Source organism: Phymastichus coffea, unplaced genomic scaffold, assembly GCF_024137745.1.
Source record: "Phymastichus coffea isolate CEN01 unplaced genomic scaffold, Cenicafe_Pcof_1.1 PCOF00070, whole genome shotgun sequence".
Classification (NCBI taxonomy): Eukaryota; Metazoa; Arthropoda; class Insecta; order Hymenoptera; family Eulophidae; genus Phymastichus; species Phymastichus coffea.
The window spans coordinates 186,486-210,985 of NW_026706881.1; the positions used below are offsets into that span (position 1 = coordinate 186,486).

Sequence of the window (24,500 nt, forward strand, 5' to 3'; positions counted from 1 at the left end):
GGTCGTTAATCTGTCGCGAGCGGGAACGGAACTTTTTTGTTTGTTGAGCCGTGAGTATAATACAAGCACACCCGCAGGTACAGACGAAAGAGACGAAAGGTAACTTAAATAAACTCGTTTAGTTCGCCGAAGGAAACTTGCGCGAGGGTTTGTATTGACTGTATCTTCTCCCCCCATCGCAGTTGGCCCGAAAGTTTCGAACGCGAACAAACTCACTTGCCTATAACGCTTTATTCGCTTGTTTTGCAGTGGCCATCATGTCCGCCGAGTTGGCAGATGGGGGGGGGGGGGGGGCTGGGGGAGGCTGGGGGGATCGCGCGAAAGGAGAAAAACAAGTCGATGTATTCGTAATGAAGATTTCGCGGGCAACGCACGCGCGCGAGAAGATTGAAAATGACAAAAAGAGATACAGACGTTTTGAGGTATTTTGCGGCGAGAGGGACGGGCTTCTCCTCCTTTTCTCGCGCGCGCAGCCTGCCTCGTTTGCTTGGCCAGCGCCGGCCGGCTGACAGTTTTCGCTTTCGCCGGGGAATAGACGCTTCGTACCCGTGTCAATTGAATTTGTGCGTGGCTGCTATTTTCTCGCGACGATGATAAGCCGAGCGGGCCTCCGGAGATTTATTGTTTTTCGGGCGCGACGTCGCGCCGCGGAAGCTACAGGCGCGAGGCAAACAGCCGCGACTGACCAACCAACGAGGACCGGCCAACGAGGAATGCCGTTTCTCCGTTTCTTCTCTTCTTCTTTTCAAAGCCAACGTCACAATGCGCATTAGCAAAAGAATTTCAATTCGAATGTAATTTCGCGGTAATGGTAGTATTTATAACGTTATTACGGTTCATTCAATTTCCAGCGTATTCTCTTTCTTGAATAGGTTTATTATGTATATAGGTCGTTGTCATAACATTAAATTACCATGCATATTACATGGGCACCGTACACTCTAACTATATGTAATCTTGAACAAGACATTTTTCTTTTCTTTTTCTTTTGGCGAACCAACGGACATTATTCCAGAGAGCCGTCCTATAAAATAAATCAATTGTAAACACAGCTCTCGAATCAAGATTCGTTCTCGAAAGCACCATGTAGCGGATCTTCATTTCCTTTTTAATCGGCGGACTGCGCCGATGATTTGCAAACGAATACATCTTATGACTTGTGTGCACAAGTGCTCGACGTAGACTCGGCCAAACAATAACATCCTTCCAGTTGATATTGATGAGCGTATACCGACGAACCTCGGCGTTCTTCAAAACTGTTGGAAGCCTTTCCAATGAAACCGTAATTGACGTCGTCGGAATACAATGCAGATCGAGGCGGAAAAATCGACAGACGCTGACAAATTGAAGCCGACTTTCCACACCGCGCAGCGACACGCAAAAACGCAGACAATCCATTTGCATTTCGGCTTATTACCTCTTGCTCTTGATCATTTTCCATACGCTTATTTTTTTTTTTTGCGCGGTTCGTCGCGAATTGCCCGCCTGCGCGCTTGTCCTTGTTTCATTTTCTATTCATTCCTTGGATGTTTGACGCTCGCCGCGCATGCCCACATACAAGTATGCGCGCGCTCACCGCAATTTCGTTTCAGTAGCATAGCGGTATATTTACTCGGTGATGTAAATAGCCTCGGTTTCATTTTTCATTCAATCCCAGTTGTTTTTTCTCTCTCCCTCTCTCTCTCTCTTCTTTTCTCTGGCAGCGCAGGCAGAAGCAGTTTTATCGCCGGCATTTTTCCGCGCACAGGCTCGACTCTGCTGGGAATGTGTCATTTCGCAAAAGAAAAGACGAAAATACGCGACGGGGAAAGTCTCCGCGTGGAGAAAGTAAAAAGAAGTTGTTATTAGCTGGGGAGCGTGGCGATACGAGGTGAAAATATGGCATCCAGTGCGCGATAATATTTCCCTTTTTTTCCAATCGCATAATGGGCCCGCTTAATGCGATCCTCGGTCAGCGTTACGGCGCGAGAAAAGAGGAAAAAAGGAAAAAAGAAACAAAGGTGAGCGCGCGCCCGCGACGACAGGACTTTCTCCGGGGGATAATTAATTCGGCTTAATAATATATCGATTGGAAACCGCGCGGTCGCGGTTGAATTGCAAATTAATTAACTTCTAAACATTTATAACGGCGAATTATTGAGTCGTCGGAGTGGAGTTGTTCCTGTCGTCGTTACTTATTCACCAACACAGCGCACTCGTCGTATCGGCTTGAATAATTCCGCAGGCGCGATCAAATAAAAAGCGAGCTTTTCTGAAAGTTCAAGTTACGAGTAATATCAATTTGCAGTCGGCGATAAGAGATTTAATCGTGGATTTATTGCTGCCCTTAATAAGTTTTGCAAAAGTGGATAATAATCTGTTTGAAAGTTAAAATGAAGTATGACGTCAGCGCTGCAAGTTTAACAACTCGCTTGCGAACTTGCGATTATACGTTTCGCAAAATAAAAAAGTTGCAAAATGCGTCGGCCAAGTCAATCGGCGATTATACATTTGGCAACTACGATAATGCTCTGCAATCTCCGAGAGAGGGAGGGAGAGAGAGAGAGAGAGAGAGAGAGAGAGAGAGAGAGAGAGAGAGAGAGAGAGAGAGAGAGAGAGAGAGAGAGAGAGAGAGAGAGAGAGAGAGAGAGAGAGAGACGGAGAAAGGTATCATCGAATGCTCGTTGCGAATTAAACTTTTTATCGTCTTTCCAGGACAGCAATTTCAAAAGGAGAAAGGAGCCGAGAGTAACTGATGAGCCTAAAAATAGACGGAGAGAGAGAGGGAGTGTGTATAACGGGCGTTTAATTCGAGCACACCCGACGAGCATTCGCGCGGTGATAAGCGCCGAGTAATTAAGTCGCGATATTTTTTCTTCGTCTTCTCCTCCTACTCCCTCGTCGCACTTTTCAATTGCGACGGTGCTCCGCGGGCCAGTTTCGCCCCGTGAAAAGCGATCGGCACAGCTCGCGAATCGACGCTACCGAAAAATCAACGTCAGCGGATGCGCAAGGATGCAGAGCGGACTCTCGTTAATCGCCGAGTAATAAAGTGGAATGATGTCGGCTGAGCACTCTGCAGGACATTGTAAACGCGCGCGCGCGCGCCTCAATGCACTTCAATTAAAATCCGGTTATTCAAACATTTTCGTTTAGCGCTCGCTTCTTCTTTCCCAAAGCTGCATTTTCCATTCCTCGATATTGCACTCTCGCTGATGTTTCCAGGTGAAATTTGAAACGCCGAACGCTCGCGGCGCGCTCTTCGTTTCAAGTCGCTTGCGCAGTCGATCAATTTGGCGCGATCGCCGCCGCGGAATTGAACGTTTTCTTCGTCGAGTTACTTTCGGCGAGCGCGAGTGCAATGATTTACTTAGCGCCAATGCAACTTCTACAAAACTGATCAACATTCGAAATGCCAGTTTACTTACCTTGACTGGAATAGCCATCTGCGAGTATTCGTTACGCGTTCGACAAAGAGGAGAGAATAAATTACATAAACTCACCTGGAACAGAAGGAAAAACAAGCGAATGATACTTGGGAACAATAGGCATTTTTTCTTTCTCTCGCATCAATAATGCTGCTTCTTTTTCGAAATCGCCAATAAAGAATATAGATAATGCAACGATAGATTATGTAAAATGCGCGCGATTAGCATAAGGCGCTGACCCATTGCTACGATGTAAATAGGTTTTGCGCTTTATATGTTAAGTCTGCCTGAGAGACAGAGAGAAAATAAAAGGACATTATACACGGGCACGCGGGAAAAGAGACAGCAGAGATGTAGCTGCATTGCATTCAAAGAAATTGAGTTCCCGCGGGACAGAGACTGGAACCCTTTCGCGCGCTGAAGCAGGGGGCAGGTTGTCTCTCGGCAATCGACACGCGAAAAATCTAACCATAAATTCTCTAGTTAACCGGCTCTCTCGCGCACATCCGGGGAACGTAATTACATTTTCGAGATTGGCTTTCATTTTATTATTGCGAAAGCCGCGCGGGCGATCAATCTCCGTTGCAGCGCCGCTGACAAAGTGCAATGAATCTCAATCTCGCAGACAGATTGAATTGTAAAATGATATTGAGAATAAGAAAACAACGGGCGAGCTGATTTACATCACGATTGTAAGAGAGAAGAAAAAAGGGACCTACACGCGCGCAACCACGTATACACAGATTTATGTATATACATATACTCGTATAGCGAAAACCGGTTCGGATTAGGCTCGCTCGTGCTCTCAAATAAAAAGCCCCCTTCGACCGAATGCATAATTCGGGGGTGATATGAAAAATGAACGTACATGCTGCTTAAACTGTCGATGAGGAGAAAATACGTAGACCTTAGAAAGAACGATGCCGATCGAAGGGAGGACCTACCGCGTCGGAGCAGGTGGAACGTCGCACACTTATCTTCTTTTCGATCGTACGAAAGAAGGAAATAAAGGGTGAGAAGGCTGCCGAGCCTCGACTTTGCACCAGCAATAGCCCTCGAGGCGTTACGTATTGCTGTAACGCAGCACTTGCGTTCGATTAGCACACTCGTCACGAGAATCAAAGGGTGGCCCCCGCGCGTCGTACGAGTCGTACGAGCATCTTCGTCGAACGCGTGTCCGTCCGCCGTACGCCGACCTCGCGATCCCCTCTCGGGCGGAGAGGCGCGCCGCCCTCCTCCTGCAAATGAGGATCAACGGCTGTATTTGCTTTTGCCGCGCGATAGCCGAAAGCGGGGCTGCGCCATTTTTTCCCGCCGCCGGAGCCGCCGGAGCCGCCGGAGCCGCCGGAGCCGCCGGAGCCGCCGGAGCCGCCGGAGCCGCCGGAGCCGCCGAACTTTACGATCGGATAGATTGCTTTGGCGGGGGCCGGCGCGCGGCTAATCGAGTTCATCCCCGCGCGGTCCGTTTTGATTTTGAATATTCCATCGGTCCTCTGATTTGAATGACTGCAATCACAGCGCCCGTCGAACGCGTACGCGCGGCCGACGATCGGCGAAACCCCATTAGCGCGCGCGCTACCGAACGACGAGCGACAATTTTTTGCCGCTTCTGCCGCGCGGAGGCGAAAAAAATGCTGCCGGCAGCTCGCGCCACGCGCGCACCGGACTGTCCGCTGGAGCAGACTCGCGGAATACAAGTGGGAGGCGCGCGAAAGCGAGCCACTGCGTATTATTTCGTTATTGTTGACTTTACCGTGTCCTTCGTACACGCCAAAAGCTCCCGGGAGCTCTAACTGGATGACGACGATTAATGCCGTTTAAATACGTAATGAAGATCACGCGTTGATTGACATCAGCGAGACGGGAGGCGGCTCGTTTATTTCAAACTCGATAGGTAAAGATTGTGCGCAGACACGCCGATTTGCGGCACTTACGAATGCTATTTTTTAATGGTCTTTTCTGGCCAAGAGATGGCTAGGGAGAGAGCAAGAGCTGCAAAAGACACACACTCGGAAGTAATTACGTCTCAGTACCTTTGGCGAACCGCAACAGCAACAACAACAACAACAACGCGCAATTGCCATTATTATGTTTTACTATTTAAACTGCCTATCTGGGGAAAAAGGGCTGTCCGTAATTTTCCCGTACGATAATGGCAGAATGTAGCTGCTCGTGCCGAGTTGCACGCACGCGTTTCGACGAAACGTCATCGCGGGGCAAACAAACTCCGGCGCACTTATTGTCGCGTGTAAAAATTAATCTCGACAATTTGCACGCGAAAATCCGTAGGCGCTGGAATTCGATCTGGAACTAAAGCTCACGGCGATAAAAGGCAGGTTTCTATTACTTTTAACAGCTCCGTGGCTACTGCAGCGCATTGCCTTTTTTTCTTCTCCGTTTTTTTACGTCGTCCCTTTCCGATGCGACCAGAAGGAAAAAAGCACGAATTGGCGACAAAAGGGGAGAGAGAGGCAGCACGGCAGCAGCTAAAAAGCAAATAAAAGGGAATAATAAAGACAAGGATCGCGCAGGACTGTGCAGCGGTGGTAGGAATATGACCTTGGCAGCGCAGCGTGGAATCCGGTTGGGCAAGCACGCAGCACATTGTTGAGCGTGCACGCGCACAAGGGAAACACAGGAAAGCCGGTGCGCTGATATGATGCACGCCGAGCTCTGAATCAATCGACTCTCGAGAAGGGGAGACTTAATCTTCTTCTCTCTTCTCTTCATTTGATGGCTAATCAACTTTACCCATCCAAGAGATGATTGCGGAGGCAAAAAAATTTGATTTTAAACGATCGCTTCGCAGCCAAATGACGGGTTTCAAACGTTAATTTGGCTTCGGAGTGGCGGCGGCTGCAGCGTGCGGTCGACTGCGAAATGCTAATTGAAAGTCTTCGAGAGACTGTTACGCGCGAGCTGTCCTTTTTGTCCCGGCGTCGCATGTCGAAAATCCTCATCGACCCTAGCGCCTCGCGCGAAAGCAAAACGCACGTAGCTGGGACAATCGATAGGCCAACGGTTTGGAGAGAGTCAGAGAGAGAGAGAGAGACACGTACTTTTACAACTCCGACAATAGATTTTAAAGAGTCACCGCGTGTCTCGCGCAGCAGCGAGAAAAATGAGAAATTAAATTGCTCGTGCCTTGCAAAGTTGCGTCGTCGCAGTTTACAACTTTCTTCTTAATACGACGTTTATCTTTAATTACAAATGCATTAAGCGGCGACATTGGTAATGCGACTGTCGCAAGCTTTTGTCGTCGAATGTCGTGCGAAAATGACGAATAAAATCGTAAACTGAAACAATATTTGACGTTCAATTACACGAGCGCCCAGGTACTATATACGTATTGCAATTAATGCGCATACATTTCGAATGTCAAATGAATAATATTTCCAGTCTGGATGTCAAAAAGCGCGCGCGAACGTCGGGGTCATCAATTAAAGGCTGAAATATTTCACGAAAGCTCGTCGACGGCAAACGAAAATAAGCGGAGCGATCAGCGAACTTGGCGAACGTACGAAGAAAGAGAACGATTTTGGGTGTACCGACAAAATCAATCTAAGCTCGCGATCCCGGAGAACGGCGCTCGGCTCGATCGGCAGCTCACTTCTTAAAGACACGCGTGAAAAAAAAAAAAAAAAAAAAAACATTTGTACATCGTTCCGGTCAGTCCATTGGGCGACAGTTAATAAGACGTTAAATCTCGCCGATCGGACGTCGAGGAAGCAGAAGAAATGGCCGGATTAGCATAATTAGAGCGGGCGTGTGCGTTGCCGCGAGGATAGCACATCGGCCGAGCGGAGAATAAGAGATGGAACACCTGCCGCGAGAGCACACAGACGCACGCACGCACACCTGAGCGTGCCGAGGCCATTCAACTCTCGCCGCGAGTGCCGCGCACAGAGGGGGCAAGGAGGATGCACTTTGAACCCGCGTCGTTCCACGCACACGCACCAACGCGAGGAGGAAGCTGCTAACGTTTTATTTATCTCGCTGGTTAACGCGCGGATAATTAGTTTTTAGACGTGTTAATTGGCCGACTCTCCGGACTCTCGCGCGCGCAACCGACTTGATGGACGCGGCGCGCATCATATTGGCCGTTCCCGCTGCAGGCTTGTGTGCTCCTCTCGTTCCTTTCGCGAGGAGAACTGCGCAAGGCGTTTCTTCTTCTTTTTCTTCTTTTTCTTCTTCTTCTTCTTCTTCTTCTTCTTCTTCTTCTTCTTCTTCTTCTTCTTCTTCTTCTTCTTCTTCTTCTTCTCTTATCTTTTCGTCAAGCTCTTGCGCTTGAAAAGTCGATAAATGTTGTCTGCGCAATGGACCTTCATCGCGGAATATTCAGAGGGAAAAAGAAGAGAGTCTCAAAGTCGCGTTACGCTTATCATCGATCAATCACCTTTAGACGCGGATATTGACAAGTTTGCTAATCAACAATGATCCTTATCTGGACTCGTCCAATATTAATCTTATGGGCAACTTTCTGATCAGCTATTGATGGAAAACTTCCGTCCACTCCATACATAAATTTTCATCGTCGCGATCGTTATCTGTAATAAAACTATAAGGGAAACTAGGGTAGGAATTTAAGAGAGCACTAATGGGTTAAAGTGTCAAGGAACATCCAACTCGGCGATTAGTTGCATTTTTTAGCATAAAGCCAAAGTTTTCATAGAAATCGAACGTAAATTGCCCGACACGACGATCGATATTTATGCAAGTTGCTTTTTTTATGCTGAATAAGAAATGCGTTGTATAGAAAACGAGGACGTGCGAAGCTATTGACTTGGAAATTCATATTATAAGCATGAAAATATCTATTCGAAACTGGAATCGTTTGGAAAAGATTTATCCGCGAGAGGCGACTCTTTCAAACTAGTTTTTCAACGATTATCGCGGTGGATCAAACAATAGCAGATGGACGCCAACAATAAAACTTGATCTGCGAGATTTTTAATTATGAAAAATAATTGCCTCTCTGTCTTGCCACCCCGTTCGAAAAGTTGCCGAGAAAATATCGTTAAAAAAGTTGGCTTCCTTTTTCCTCTCAAGGATAGAAACAAGATTGACGTTTGAGATGCCAAAAGATTTAATAAGTTTGAAAACTCCACAGTTGAAAAAGCGTCAAGTACGAATAAATTGCAAGATTGAAATAACTCGCGAGAAGCCGCGCGTTGAACATTTTTAAAAGTCGAGAGAGAGGGAGAGAGCCAATACTTGTTTTTTGCCTCCAAGAATAAATAACGTTTCGTTTTGAAAACTTTTCAAAAGATCTGTCTGTCTGTCTCTCTCCCTCTCCCTCTCCCTCTCTCTTTCTCTTTCTCGTGCTGCAGCAGCGCGCGCCTGAAAGAAACTTAATCTCCGGGCAATGCAAATGGCAGATTAAACTTTTTTGAAGGCTGCACCTACGGTAATTGGAAGGCAAAGCAAGTCGACCAAGTCCCGCACGCACGCTCGTCTTTTCAATGGAGCCGTCGATGAGCGCGTGACCCGCGCGCACACCTCGGCTGTCGAGTCGAATCCGCGGGCCGGACAGCGAGACGAGGCCGCGTCGCCGAGACGTGAGCAGAAAAGGAAAAGAAAAATGAAAGGGACAAACAAACAAACCGAAACGCGAGAGAAAATTGGCGGGAGCGCGAGTGCTCGGGCGGATCGATAAAGAGAAGCTCTTTCCCAGAGAGGTCTATGTGCAAAAGTCATTCACCCCAACGACGAGTCGTCGTCTTCGATGCGCTGCCGTTCGTATGCGCGGCTCATTCTGCGAGAAGAGGAAAAGCCCGCTGTAAAGGCATCTCCTCTTTTCACTTGGCGCTCTTACCGCGAGAAGGAGGAGGAGGGATTGTGTAATGTATAACGGCTGAGAAGTACAAGTGCACGGAGAACCGCGGAAAGAGAGTGAGACTCGGTTACCTTCTTTTTCTCCTTTCCGATCTTTTCTCTTTTTTCAAAAGACAATTGGCAGCTTCAAACGTCGCGCGTAACTCTTTAAAATTGGGTTTACATAAGTCGTCGGCTAGCACAAGAGCCGTCATTTGCAAATTCAAGACATTTTTTCCTGGCGATGCATTTCGCGCACATCTCATTCAGCTAATGACGCAACTCCGATTCGGCACGAGATAGTACAGGCCAGCTTCATATCCGCGGCTACTGGGTGAATTCGATTCTGCTCTTTCTCGCGGGAAAAGAGAACTAAAAAGGAAGAAATGAAATAAGTAACCAGCAGCTCTTTTTGTCTGGCTTTCGTCGGCAGTTCCTCAAACTTGTTAATGAATTTTCAACAACAAACATCCAGTTTGGAGATTAGTTGTAGGTAACCCACTTTACACATGCTCATCAAGTCCTATCAAGTTTCTAATAAACTTGCGCTCAAGTACGCGGGTACTCCTTTTTTGGACGCGCGCGTACACGGTCGCGGAAAATGCTATTTGCTAGCTTTTGTGCGCGCCATTCAACTGTAAGAGACAGCTGATAGATTAAATTCATCTGGCGTTCTCTCCGCGCGCTGAAATTGAATACACAACGCGCGCAGTGCAGCCTGGACAGTTTCTATCAGTTGGCCGATCTAAATTTAACGCTTTGCTTGGCAATTTCTACAGAGCGCGTCAAGAGAGAGAGAGAGAGAGAGAGAGAGAGAGAGGAGGATAATTCAGGTTTCAGCGCTTTTAACACCGAGCTTCTGGGAAGTTCGATTGTCCCAGAGCAGCAGTGACTCTTTGGTTACAGCGAGCTGTCGGCCACTGTAATTTCGAAAAATTGTAACGAGTTCTAGCCTGGAAACCCGAGAAAGAAAGAGAGAGAGAGAGAGAGAGAGAGAGAGATGAAAGCTGATTATCCGGTCGGCTTTTTATGCAGACAAACGCTCGTGGAGAATCCTTTTTCTGCGGAAGATAAAAGTAGGGGAGAAAGAGATAGGGAGAGAGAGAGAGAGAAAAGTAACTACTTCCTCAAAGCAAAGTTAAGCGACGACGAACAATAGAAGAGATACTTGTAAAGAAGACGCGAAAGAAGAAAAGGCATAGCGCGTTACATGCCAGCAGTGCTGTTACGTACTTGTCGTTCGAAAGTAAATTCGGGCTGGCGAAAAGAGTGGCGCGTCTCATTTGAATTTGCAGCAAGGTCCGCGCTCGGGCAATAAAATTACAGCGAGCACGCATTATGCGAGGGGCAAATTTATGAAGTGCACTTCTTTTGATGTTGTTTGGAGAATGCACGTGTATATATACGGGCGCCGCGCTCAAGCTAGAAATGCATGACACATATAAGTACATTAAATTTTCGCGAAACGAGGTCAAACAATTTCCCAACTGCCATGTAGAGAATGCACTTTTCAACTTGGAAATAAAGCAATACACTTTGCACAATGCGAGGCACTGAGTGTGGATCAATAGAATTATGCTCTCTCTGGCTCTCTCTCTCTCGGTATAGATATACAAATAAAAGTAAAGTGCGGCGCCGGCGCTTTAGAAGCAAGGTAAAACGCGCTCGTTTGCTTTGTACCGAGCACAATTGCAAAGTTACACGCCACGTTACAATAAACCGCATTGCCATCAATCATTATCGATTCCACTCCGCGCGTCAACACACTCGTTAGTGTGCATATACATTGCGACGCATCCTCGTCGTTTGCGCCGCTCGATAACTCGGAGCGCACCGACGCACGCGCCTTTTTGCATTATCCTCTCCAAGATTAATCGCCCGATTGTTATTGTTAACTTTATCAGGTCGCATCTCGCCTCTGTCATTTGTCATTTGTCAAATTCAGTTGGGAAAACAAACGGAGCGTAATTTTTCACGTAGGGCCCGGAGGGCTGGAGGAGGGAGCCGCGGAAAAAACAAGTTCCACGCTTATATACCACACACAATAAGCTAGGCATTATATCACGGAACAAAAGCGACGTCGTATGAATCGTCGTACTTTCCTTTCAAAGTTACTAAAATGAATTTCTTTTTTCTCTTTATTTCGCCAACTTTCTACGTCAGCTCGTCTTCAAAGCTAAGTAAACGGTTTCTTTTGTCGACTGTGACGAGCAACATTTTACGTGCGTTTTGCCGATGAATGGCTCCGAACAGAAGACACTATTGGCAAACACTGTAACGCGTGTAGCAATAAAGCGAGCCGATAACTCAACATCGAACTCGCGATTACTCGGGTATTTGGCGAGCATCTTCGCGAGCTTTACCATAAAAAGAGAGAGAGAGAGAGAGAGAGAGAGAGAGAGAGAGAGAGAGAGAGAGAGAGAGAGAGAGAGAGAGATAAAACTTCTTTTCGAGCTTACCAGCCAAAGTTATTTAATTAAACTCGGTCGGAGCCCCGTGCGTCCAACAACTAAAGCTATTTACCAAAGTAATTAATTATGGTTTGGCTAAGAGCGATCAGTTTCGTCGCTAGCAATATTCGGCTTGCTTGGACGCAAGATGCGGCTCCGAGATTCGCGTGCTCTACATTCGGCACTGCGCACGCTGCACTAATCTCTCGGATGGCATTCGGCTTCGACTGCTCGTTGCCGCGCCGTTCACGGCGAACGGCTAATCGACGTCGACTATTTTCGCTGCCGACGCACAATGAGATATTAATTAGCCTTGATAGAAACGCAGCGCATTAATTTTCCTCGCAAGACAACGGTTAACGAGCTAACTACGTATACATTGTGCGCATGTGCGTGCGCTTGAATTATAAGCTCGAGTAAGCGTTTACCTCGGCTTTATATTATGCATACTCAACTTTTCAGCAACTTTCCTAAGCTGCTGCATTACATATTCACGAGAGAGCCGCAGTTTCTTTCGACGGAAAATCCAACCGAGTAAATATCCCTTTCAGCGCGCACGAAGTATAAAAAGCCAAGATTTTCAACTTACGAAGACGGAGTACAAATGAAAAAATGCCAAACACGAAAAAAAAAACGGAGGGACGAAGGGTTTTCAAGTGCAACTCGCGCGAGCGAGAGAGAGAGAGAGAGAGAGAGAGAAAGAGAGACCGACAGTTGGCCGCCAGCTGGGAAGCACACAGCACACAACGAAGAAAGGAGAACAAGGAACAGAGAGCGCACTCTGAATTTTATCTCTACGAAAATTTTCCACTCCCTTTAATTGCAAAAAATTTTATGCTCATTGTTTCCAATGCTGCACAGCTGTATCGTTGCACAAATTTGAATGGGAATAAAGAACTACACGTTGCATACACGTTGCATACACGTGTGCGTGCGCGCGTGATTAAAATGACACACTTATTGTTTGATATTTCTTTGAAAACTTTCAAAATAAACCTTGGCTGTGTTATTTCTTGGAAGTCGTTATAAAAACAAACCACGAAGAATAACACACTGGAATAACATCGCGTTAAAGACACTATCGACAAGGAATGTTTCTTTTTAAACTCGTTCTACAAATAAAAAAAGTTTCCGAGACCCAACGTTTTTCTCAATAATTCGAATCGTACTACATAAATAGACGTTTATTTCCTCCAGGAGCGACAAAGATTTTTAAATTACTCGTTTACGGTATCACATCAATGGCCAATAAATAACAAGATCTATATTATTGATCTGGAGGCTATAGCTTGGGAATACGCAACACACGCCACATAAAATATTCATCACGAGCTAATAACTTGTGGTATAGCAGAATCTACTACGGTTTAAGCTTACTTTCTCATACCCAAGTCATCGTGTGCTTCGAAAATGGAAAACTTACCTGAAACATGATGCAAGTCCCAAGTAAATTAATCGTCACTGATAAAAACTGCAGTTTTTATTGAAAAAATGCTCAATTTTATTTACTATTAACATAAGTAATGGTGAGAAAATTATGGCTACTTTTCCCACGCAAAATGAATAATTACTAATTACATACGATCCGTGCGTTCAGATAGTACGTGAGCCCAAAAAATACATTGTCATTGTAAAATAAATGGCAGCGTGTTGCCTCGAAAGCGTAACATCAATCTCCGCATAAAATTGAAAGCCCCAACTTGAGAGTGATTCCTGTTCGATGCTAAGGAGAGCAGGTGAAAAGTCGCGAGATAAAATAATGCGAAATGAATGTAGATATAGCCACCGGCGAATTAAGCGTGGGCGAGCCACGAAACAATGATCGCCGAGCCGATCAACAAGTGGCTCATGATTTCGTCAGCGGTCGAGCAGCAGCAGCAGCAGCAGCAGTAGCAGCAGTAGCAGCAGCTCGCTCGCCTGGTCTCTTCTCCCTATCAGCTTTGTGCGTTGGCTCGTGGAAAAGCCAGAAAGCGCTTCGCGAATCGCGGCTAAAACGCAAGCCTCTCACCCACGCGCGCGTCGCTGCCGCTTTATTCCAGCGCCGTGTGCCAGAGCGAGTTGACCTTTATGCTCTCTCTCTCTGCAGCGAACCACGCGCAAAGCTGGTTAACGCGCGCGTTTTTCGCGCGATCGACTTTCACCCTGATTTTTTTTAATTGCACGATTACCGGCTATTTGTCGTGCGCTTGGCAATTGTGCCGTTGGATTTTCTTTGTGTTCCAAAGCGTAGTTACGTAAATTCGAGAATACAAGAGCGGTGTGGCGCGAAAAAAAAATGTATATAATTTCGTTTGCAAAAATATACATGCAAGCAAGTTCGTTACAAAAGAGCGCGAAGCGAGTAGGTTATATTGGATTTCAACGACTTTCTAATCTTATTTTACTCCTTGACAAGCTCTGCCGGCGAAGCTGTCGCGCTAGTTTAACCGACACTATTGCATCCGCGTGAAAAAAAATCTCTCTCGAATGCGAATTTCACGACGAATTTGTTCCGTCGGCGAGGTCTTTGCTTTCCGCGAGCAACTTGCCATCCAGCGTAATTAGTGCACTGTCTTATCAGTCGCGTTTTATCGCGCGAACCGTAATCACTGCAGAGCACTTTAACAAACGATCGTTATTACTTTTCCGAATCCATCGTCTCTCAGGCTGCTATTTTACATCGATCACACTCGCGCACGCGCGCGATAAAGTTTAATTAATTCGCAGTTATCCTATAATTGCGAGAGTTTAATCCAATATTGACGAAGGCGCCGAAGCTCCAAGTTTAATGAGAACGGAAAATGGAACTACCTGTATAGTCCTGTCCCCTTACCCCCTCCCGAAGCGTAGAAGTTTCAGTTTTGCAAAATTTTCAATTAAAATAATCATTACTCATCCCCTTATCCGTGGACACGCAAGAGTTCCAATCGTGAATGCCATCGTGATATGTGATCTCCGGTATTTTTTCATAAATTGGGCTACCCGTCAATTTCTTACTAATTTACTAAGTTACGTAAAGCTTTGCTCCGTTTGTTCACACCTCTCTTTCCCAGAGTTTTGCAACAAGCGAGTACCAAGCTAATTTCTTTTATTTTCACGAGAAGAACAATTTTCTCTGCAACTCCTATACCGTTTGACGTTGCAATGAGTCACGACATGGATCAACTTTACTTCCAATTTGCGGAATGCATGTAACGCCAGCTGGGACTATCCGCCGTAACGTAAGAAAAAAGAAAAAAAAAATTAAAAAACGTAAAATGAAATAAAATAAAAACGGAATCGCTTGGGGCAGCTCTGAATAATCGATCAATCGCTATGCAGACGGCGCGTCCGCCTAGAAAACGCGCAGCCGTGCGGAGGTCGCGCGCGGGGAAAATATTGGCGTGAAAACCGTGGCTCTGGCGTCATCGACGCAACAAGTGTCCATGATCCCAGACAGCCGGTGCGAGCGAGCGCGCCTCTGGCAGGGCGGCGGCTTGCGAGCGAGCCTCCGGGAAATGAGCTTTTGCCAGTCCGTCGCGCCGGATCGTGCAGCGCGCCGCCGCCGCCGCCGCCGCCGCCGCCGCCGCGTGTACACCGCTTTTAAATGCCACGCCGCCGCGGCGTCACGTGCTTTTCTGGCTTCTCTCTTTTTTTCGTCGGCTATTGCCGCGCTACAGTTGCCCCGGATTTTCCTCGCGTTCTTTTCGCGGTCGGCACGGACGACGCTCCTTTTCAGCTTGGCCTGCACAGCTGGCCGATTCGTAGCAGCTGGAAAGGTGCACCGCTGGCCTTGCAGAGGCTTTTTTTATTGGCAGTGAAGAGCAATCGCTTGTCACCGAGTGAAAAAGTGGCCTTGAAATCGGGCAGGGAGGAGAATTAATTGCGATATACTCGATCGGAAAGACTGCTCCGATAAGAACATGAAAATCCATTAATAAAAGTAAAGAAGAAAGACAGCATGAGTATGCAAAAAGTAAATTAGCATCGTTAGTGGATAACTAGCGCCAATTAGCGCGGCCGATATAAACCTCGCTGTTATTCTGTTATTCTCTCTTTTCCTTTTTCGCCTTGCCCGATCCTGCATGCGTCTCGTGGCTTTTTTTTATACCCTTCGATCTCGAAAGTAGCCTTTTTTTCTTCGCCCGTCAGATAAATTATGCACGCAGATTAGAACGCGATAGGACTGGCCAAATGAATCAGGCTGCTGAAATAAATCTGCGTTGAGCCTGCGCGTTGGTGGCGAACAAGTCCAAAAGAACGCGGCCATTTTGAGCCTCGGATAACGATTATACGGAAACGAAGACATTTTCTTTGAAAAGGAAAAAGGCTGCGCAGAATGCGAATGCACCGTTAGAGCAAGAACAACCGGCAATTATAAAACGAACGTATCGCTGATAAAGATTGTATGAAGTATCGTTGTATTTTACCGTGTACATTCGTTACCGTTATCAAAATATACTGCAATAAAGATGGGAGTTAGAGGGAAATAACGAACGCGTAAAATATGGAAACATTGAAAATTCAATACGGCATCATTCGATAAGCGAGTGGCATTTAAAAATTTTTTCATTAAAAAACACGAATCGGAAATTGCATATAAATATTTGACAGGCCTACGCAACTCGCGTATTAATTATCGATTGCTCCCCCTCTCTGCGTATATTACACGGTGTTCCATTCCGAAAATGTTGGAAAAGGCGAGCGATACTCTGGACGTCTATGAAAGTCGTTGCGTAAGCCAGAACGTTGGACTGAAAACACTCGCATGCTATCTCGCGCCTTATAATTGTTCTCTCGGCTAAATAGAACAGGTTTGCCCCCTAAAGCGCAATCGAGTGCTTGAAAACGTGCTAATGGATCGTAAAAATATCACTCTAGCGCAATTAAGACCAAGGCTACATTTCAAGCGGCACAAATCTTTTGTGTACATATGTTAAAGTTTATTGATACATTGCCGATTCGTTGCGCAAAGCACGCGCCGCGGCGATTCTCGTTTTCGGCATAGACCAGAGCGGAGTTTTTACTCGCGGGCTCCAAGTTCGCGTCGTTCGAGCATTTAATTATTATCGTTATCGCGCCAGATAGGCCTTTAATCGCAAACATCCACGAACGCGCGCGATATTTTTCTTGTTCCTTTCTTTACAGGTGTTCAATTGTAACGAATCGCTGCAGTAAATAACGCCTCTCTTCGAATGAACGAAACGTGTACTCTCGGATTAATGACGTGCGTTTATCCTTTTCAACAAAATACAAAATAAGTATCAGTTTTAATGACGGATGAATCACATTTCCTCTGCACTCTCGTGCTTCACGAAAGACAATAAACACGCACACCTCGTTACATGAATAACACACGCACGCACTCGATCGCGATAACAGTACAGCAATATAAAGAAAAAACATTCAAGCAGGCAGACAATTGAAATCTGACAATGAAGATTAAAAAGAAACAGAACAAGAAAGAAAAGACAAGCCAGCGAGCAAACGCACGCGGAAACGCGAAAGTCTGTATCAGTGTGTACGTCTGCGGTATGCACAAGCCATTATTAAAGGAAATGCCTTTGCTTTTACATGCAATTTTCGCATTCAAATAGCCAGAAGAGCGAGAGGCTAACAGCAGAAAAAAGACAAACACGAGCGGAGAATTCGAAAAATGCCTCGCAAAGGAGAAAGTCGTTCTCTGCTCAGATTTGTGCAGAATCCTTGTATGCAAAAGACACGGCCGCCACTTCGCATGCGTCGAGATAGAGAGCTATTATTTTTAATTAAACTATCGGATTTCCAGTCGAAAGAATAATCGACCAATTGGCAATAAACCCCGAGGAATGTTGAGTGAAATATACTGTCGGCGACTATTCCAAAGGCTTCTTTGCTCCTCGACGAAACTTACATAACCTCGAGGGGAAAAATCTCCGTTGGCGCGCATCGATGGATTCGTAAAAAGTAGAGCAATTGAAAACAAATGAAATTCCACGCGTAAAACTATCGCGTAGCTTTTAGCTCGTCGTTGCTGACACTGTAATTAATCGAACTCGTTCCACTTTCTAATCTCTCGAGGGAAGTATAAAACGCTGCAAAGACATCGAGTAAGAAAAGTGCAAAACACGCTCTCTCTCTCTCTCTCGTAGCGCAAACAAAGGAGATGAGATTAGATTGCATTTGCTTTTTGTATTTTACGCAACGCATGAAACTCATATTTATGGCGGAGTAGCACGGAGCGAATCGATAAATTCGACGAAACGCGTGTGCATTTAAAAAGTCGTTTTATCGCACATCTGCATCGTAAATATCATTATTCACCGGCGCAACGCGCGACATTTTATTCTTTTTTCGTCTGCATTCGACGAATAAAAACACGGAATTTGTTGCTCGCTCTAATGTGTTCCAATAAAGTGGCGATCCGCGCAAATACCCTTTTCAATAGTATCAAAACGAGATTTACAAAATGTTCCCGACAATACGTACACATACGTGTGCTGGGTATGTACATACATGCGCGACCCGATCTCCTCCTCCACCTCCTCCTCCTCCTCGGGAAATAGGTTGCGAGGCTCTCCCAACGTCAATACATTCGCCTCGTTTTTCATCCCCTCCCACTGCCTACTCTTATTTCTCTTCTCTCTCTCTCAGTTTCTCTCTCTCTCTCCCTCTCTCTCTCTCTCTCTCTCTCTCTGGCTGTAATTTTTTTCCCCTCGACAAATTGAAAAACTTTTTGCAACTTATGAAATGCATTTTTCAATAGACGAGAGTAACGTGAAATTTAAACTTAACGGGGGAGGGGTATGTACACCTCGGCAGTGGGGGAGTGGGAGGTGAAATGAAAATTTACGTCGCTTGAAAAGCAGAGAGAGAATATTTCGAAGTCTTATATTGTGTTGTGCGCCGCTGGGTTCCATAGTTGTAAATATTTTTCCTTCATGAATCATTGAAATGGAAGCGCGCGCGCAAGAGAGAGAGAGAGAGAGAGAGAGAGAGAGAGAGAGATGCATCCCGAGAAAGAAATTCCTCGATGGAATTTATTATTGCAATTTCACATCGTTGAAAATATTCGCCCTGGCGTACGTGCAAAAAACACAAGCGAAGGCAAAAAAAAAGAAGGAAAAAGAAACGCAGGTATATATAAATCGAATTCCGTGGTGATACTTCCAGGGCATCTGCAAGATTTTGCGCGCGTAACCGGGAAAAATGTCGATGCAGGTGTCCAAAGTAAACAACGATGACGAAGTATAACACGTGTTATAATACCAAAAGTGCAGGCGGCGGCGAAATCGCTCGGCCGTGAGTAACGTTGACTGATGCCCGTCATAAATAACGCGCCCTCGCGACCATCTAATTGGAGTTTCTTGTTGCTCTCGCTCTCTCCAGCGCGCAAACCACTATAATTCTGTCCCTCTCTCTCTCTCTCTCTGCACCCCTTTTTCCCCGTTCCTTGCTTCTCATTCTAATGCATAAATCTTTCATTCTAATTTTGCACGAACGCTCCTTCTCTCTTTTTTCTACAGGTATTATATTTCTTTCGGGATTTCAATTTCATTTTTTGAAAGGGGCCAGTAATTCGGTGCCATTAGCGGGAACAATGGGACTATCAATAAATTCGACGTCAACGCAACTTGACAATCACTCGATAGGTTTTACTCCTGCAATATTTATTCGATCTAATGGAGTTTGTAAAAAACAAGTCAGATTCGCGCTTCGATCGTCGCGAAAAAGCAAAGCCAAAGAGAAGGTCAGCAATCGGTAGAACCGGTCAAATGTTGACATTCAATTTGCCGTCCGAGTGTACATCGCAAGCTCGCGTTTGATGGACTCGCGACGAGGACTTTGCGCGTAATCTGGCTCAGCGCTGCTCGCGGCAAACGTTAGCTTCCTTCTAACACTTGGCTGCATTGTTTTTCAGCGCGTTCCAAGGTTACTTACCGTTTCGCGCGAAACGCTCTATGGAAATGAAAGCGCTCTCGTGAACGTTCACCTGCGTTAATGAGACGTGGAGAGAATGCCGATACTAATGCTTAAAGAGTGCTCGGAAATGCCGTCCAAGCGAAATCAAAGTATAGGGCGTAATGAAGAGGAGAATCGAATAAAATGCTCTGATTTCTAACTGCAGTACGGGTTTCCGCCAATTCGTTCGTGGGAGGCTGTCAGCAGACTTGACGAGCAGCAGCAGCAGCAGCAGCAGCAGCAGCAGCAGCAGCAGCAGCAGCAGCAGCAGCAGCAGCAGCAGCAGCAGCAGCAGCAGCAGCAGCAGCGGCGGCGGCGGCGGCGGCGGCGGCAAGCTTCACTCTTCATCCCCGCTTTTCTCCCTCTCTCTTTCCATTTTACCTATGCCCGTCAACTTGAGCTCCATCTATCCTTCTTCGTCGGAGCTATACAATTTGCATGCGTTTCTCTTTCTCTCTCTCGCTACGACCAAATTTGAATACAGCGCACGTCCGGCAATCGATGCGTATATACGTGAGAGACGTGCGTATTAGCCTCGAATATAATTACTTTTGCATTCCCTTGCTTTGAATTAGAAAGAAAAGTCATCTCAGAGGTGGTCTTTCGGTGGTACAAAAGCGTGCTCGTGAATTTGCTCGTATAGCTTTCAAGAACGAGCGAAAGAGAGACAGGCAGATAAAATAACGAATCAATAAAAATACAAGAGGACATTTGGCATGTGGGCGATATCCGCAACTCTCTCTCTCTCTCTTCAGACCGATAATGTGCTCGCAAAAGAAAAAATGAAAAAAAGCGCGGAATCGGGAAGCTCGTGCAAGCAGAATAAAGAGACAGACGCACACATAGAAAGAGAGAGAGCAAATTTATTTCCATTTGCCCCGTAACCAGCTTTTAATTTCTTTTCCCCTCTCTGTCTCCTTCGCTTCAATATACTTTTTATGTCCTTTCAATCTACGTTTATTCATCCCCCTTTATGGCGACTATACAAGTCTGCCTGCCTTCTCTCTCTCTCTCTCTCTCTCTCTCTCTCTCTCTCTCTCTCTCTCTCTCTCTCTCTCTCCTCTCTCTCTCTCTCTCTCTCTCTCTCTCTCTCTCTCTCTCTCTTGCTCGCCTTTCATTTTGTTTCGAGGCACACGCACACGCAGAAGAAAAAAAAACACATCTGCATCATACCTGTGCGACCAAATGAGAATACGAAAAGGTGGGAACGGAATTACACGCGTGTTATGTATATTTATGACAGCGATATGTGTTTTCTTTTAGGTAAATTAAAAATTATTCGCGCAATTCACATTTACGCTTGTGAGAAATGCGCTGAGAATTATTCGAGCTGGCGAAACGAGTCTTGAGATTGAAAAAAAAATAAGCATATAGTTTGCGATAAATGAATTGCAAAATGAAAGCTGACGGTTAGTTAATGTTAACAACCGGTTATTCGTAACGGATAAAAATACGATGCTCGCGCGTATTGCAATCTGGAAAAATGCAATAATCGACAAAGAATACGCGAGAATTTCGGTGACAAAAGAAAAGCCCCGATGTACTTATGCGAAACAAATGAGAGAGAGAAAAAAGATCGCGAGGTTTATAAACGCGAAGAGAGTGGGGGGAAATAAAGCCGCAGTGTAGTCGTCGGTAGGTCGAGCGGCGCGAAAGTCAGCGAGCGGACGAAGAAAAAGAAGAAGAAGAAGAAGAAGAAGAAAAGAAGAGGGTATTACACGCTGGCTTGCAGCATCGACTGTATAGGAAGTGCGAAAGTTTCCGCTTTATCAAGATCGAAAACACAGGCACACACGCACAACCCAATTAAAACAGTGCTGCACGCGTCGCATCCCATTGTTGTTTGCTTTTTTCCCTTCATCTCTGCGAACCATATGTACTTGTGCAACGGCGCATCGCTGAAAGCATCTAAAGGTTTCTCAATAGTTGTGGCTATCGATACTTGCAGCTTGAATTCCCAACTGCGACTTTCACGTCCTTTTATATGGATATGCGCGCGAGCAATCGCGAAAAGAGAGGAGAGCGAAGCTTTTGAAACAAGATTACAAAGCCATTACTTGGATGGATTTGTCTGCAAGACTCTCTTGCCTCTTTCCCCGGCTGGCTAAGATATAGGCTTTAAAAATCCATACTTCTCTCGGCGATGCGAAACTATATTTTACTTTGATCTGCCTTCCCACTTTCGAACTGGGATAGATAGGAGGCGCACCCCACCGACTCTTCCATACAAATTCCAAATATAATCTCTCGTTCGCATGGTTATTCTGCTTTCTTACTTCCACGGAATTGCAATAACAGTAAAATATAAGCGAGTGCTGCGTCATCTATAGAAATCCCTGACGGAACTCGAAAGTTAACTATTTAGAAGGACAAATGCGTTATTAACAAGCAAACGTGAATCCCCCCCCCCCCCCCACCCAATCGCTCTTTCTCTCTCTCTCTCTCTCTTTGCTTAGCAAGCGAAGCAATCAATACAATCCGTTTAAGCGCGAATGTAAATTCATATTCGCATATCCAACCGGCGAGCGTAGAAATTTTTGTTTATTAATTTTCCGGAGAACAACGTACGAAACGCGCGTCTCTTTGATCACGCGAGCAATTATTGCGCTCCGTGATCCGAATACGTAAGTTGTCGTGCTCACGCGTCCGGAAGACGCAACGCGCGCGCGCGCGCGTGAATTCGTAATGCGAAAAGAAAAAAACAGAAATAGGGGCCGCGGTGTTAGCGTTCCGCAAGCTCTGTTTTCCCGAAGGCTGCTGCCATGAGTGCTGTTGCCATGTGTGGATAAGGAGGGGCGCGGAGTCGCGATCTCGCGGAGCAGTCGCGAGAGTAAACGGGACGCCACGTTTATGGGACATCGAGCTCCGACCGAACGACGCCTTCGATCACCCCAATCCCTCTTGAATTCGCCGTTATCGCGAGGGCCAGTTGTTGTCCTTCGCCGTGGCGATCGACGACGAGCCTCTGGAAACTGCACGAGCACTCGAACCGCCAAGGTCGTGCGCGTCGAAGCGGCCGGCAGTTTTCGAGTGCGTATTTCGAAAAAGACGGGGCCACTCTCGACGAGGACGAAAAATACACGAGGTCGGATTGGTTTCCTCCCTCCGAAAAAAATCCTTCGACGAGAGCGCACACGGTGGATGAATATTTTGCCTCGACATGAAAAAGTAATAAATCAAGGCAGAAAAGGGAAGCGGCGGGGAGGTGGGGGCGATGGTTTGCTCGTCACGACTTTCACTATCTTCGAGAAATGATTCGCTAAGGTATAGCAACGACTCGAGAGCTCGTGACCGAACTGTTGCCTCTATTGCGGGTGTTAAAAAAAATTGAATTAATCATGTTTGGGCAATTAATTAACGAGCGGGGTGGCGACGGGAAGACGAACGAATTTCGAAAGAGAGATTTCGTCAATGTCTGAACGAGCGAGCGATCGCTTTCTAATCCGTGCACTTTCGTTGCCGACTGTGCGCGCGCGCAGCTCGGGCGATGAGAGTCTCTCGATGCCGCACTCCGACAATAAACGCGAGCGATGACAGCGCTTAATGACGCTTTGATCGTCTCGCCCGACGAGTTTGTCGCCTCGCGAGCGAGCTCAAATTTATCTGCGCGCGTTACGCGAAAAACGAGTGCGTAAATAATGACTGCCGCGAGCGCGCGGCTTCGAGCCTAATCTGCAGCGAAGAGCAAGTTGTCGTCGTCGTCGGCGGAGGTGGTAAAACGATAAGCGGCTTTAGAATGCAACCTAGTGCGAATCGCAATGGCGGCGGCGTTCGACGTCATAAAACTTTTGACCAACGGCGGGGGGGGGGGGGGGGGGAGAAAAGATTCGCGCAACGCCTTCCGCGATGATTCAGGAAATGAGCGCTTCAATTCCTCGTTGGCGCTGCTTCCCACTCCTTCTTATTAACTACGACTGCACGCGCGTGTTTTTTTTGCATCCCTACGGCGCGCGATCAGAGTTGTAATAAGCCGGAATTGATTCATTTCCGAAACGATCGGTGTAACCCGGTTTTTCGCCGTTTCGTCAGCATGGCCGAGACTGCGTATGTTATTCTTCGCTGTACTCGTGTGTTTTCCGAACGACTTTTCGTAAACACGCGGTAACGCCTTCTTTTCCGTCGCGGCTTCCGACGACGATGATTTGTAGATCACAAACGATATTAGGCTTGCGGGGGGGGGGAAGAGATTCTCTTTCTCCCGTTTTTTCCTCTACGCGAGAAAATCAAGGCGCGAAAATGCCACGACCTTGGGCCAACGGCCATGCGCGGCAGTAATAATTGCCTCGCCGCGCGCACAAGTGCGCTCGGTTTGGCGCTGGCTGGCTGGCGCGTTAACTAACGACCGGCTGAAAACTGCAATATTTCGCTCTCCTTTCGCTCGTCGTGTTCTAAAACCGATCGACGCTCCGCGCGCGTGCACGCGAGTGTGGTTTGTGTATACACTCGCTTACGTCACTCGGTTTGTATACTTTTCTATTCTCTTTGATGGTTTGTTTAACACTCCTCCTTTATATATGTATATACACAGACACGCACATATGTACATGCATATATATCCCCCCTTTCCAAACGTTCCTAGGAAAGAGAGCTTGAGAGAGAGAAACGCTGTTCCTCCCTCTTCTCTTTCTCGAACGTTCGCAAAAAGCTTTATTTCTCTTTCTCTCTCCTTGTGTAAATACAGATCCAATACCATTAGAAGTTCCGTTTTATGCACAATTTTTGCACATGAAAGGGGGAGCAGCGCTTTTAACGACCCTACCCTTCCCCTACTTCTTGAGCGTATGTTTACTTTGCTTTGAAAAAATCATCACTTCTCCGCTTGATTATAGTCGAGTAGTGGGGAAAAAAAGAATAACAAAACGCGTATCGATTCCAGTTCTGATTATCTTTTGTACCTCTTCCCCACCCGTCAACAGAGTACTACATTGCA

General features: G+C 46.4%; 1 protein-coding gene across 4 annotated transcripts in view; it reads right to left on the reverse strand.

The window, feature by feature from the left end:
- Nucleotides 1-24,500, reverse strand: part of LOC131667753 (TOX high mobility group box family member 3-like) — a 177,614-nt gene that overhangs the window by 123,540 nt on the left and 29,574 nt on the right. The gene's annotated exons all lie outside the window — the stretch shown is intronic.